This window comes from Bison bison, unplaced genomic scaffold, assembly GCF_000754665.1.
Source record: "Bison bison bison isolate TAMUID 2011002044 unplaced genomic scaffold, Bison_UMD1.0 scf7180017864135, whole genome shotgun sequence".
NCBI lineage: Eukaryota > Metazoa > Chordata > Mammalia > Artiodactyla > Bovidae > Bison > Bison bison.
Window position 1 is genome coordinate 767,531 of NW_011494707.1, and position 385 is coordinate 767,915.

The following is a 385-nucleotide window of genomic DNA, read 5'->3' on the forward strand; positions in this document are numbered from 1 at the left end:
AGGAGGGAGGAGGGTTCAGGATGGGAAACACATGTATACCTGTGGCAGATTCATTTTGATATATGGCAAAACCAATACAATATTGTAAAGTTAAATAAAATAAAATTTAAAAAAAAAAGCATGATGTTAATAAATAACCACAGCAGATTTCTGATGGACATTTTCCTGATTTTAAAAAAATTTCCTAATTTTTAAATTTTTGTGTTGTTTTGTTTTAGGCATGTGTCTTATAAGCAGTATACAGCAGAATTTTAAGCCACTCTGAGAGTCTCTGTTTTTCAGTAAGTGAGTTGACATTTATATTTACTCTGATGATACATTTGAATTTAGTTTTGCCATTTTCTCTTGTGCTTTTCCATTTGCCATGCATTTTTTCTGCTTTCCA

General features: G+C 30.6%; 1 protein-coding gene across 9 annotated transcripts in view; it reads left to right on the plus strand.

The window, feature by feature from the left end:
* Nucleotides 1-385, plus strand: part of B3GALNT1 (beta-1,3-N-acetylgalactosaminyltransferase 1 (globoside blood group)) — a 33,799-nt gene that overhangs the window by 23,830 nt on the left and 9,584 nt on the right. For 8 of the 9 annotated variants that reach the window (XM_010839830.1, XM_010839835.1, XM_010839828.1 and 5 more), the window contains one exon: nt 219-281. The gene's annotated coding sequence lies outside the window, so the exon portion shown is untranslated. Of the gene's footprint in view, nt 1-218; nt 286-385 lie in introns of all 9 variants that reach the window. The other variant, XM_010839831.1, reaches the window with a different exon arrangement.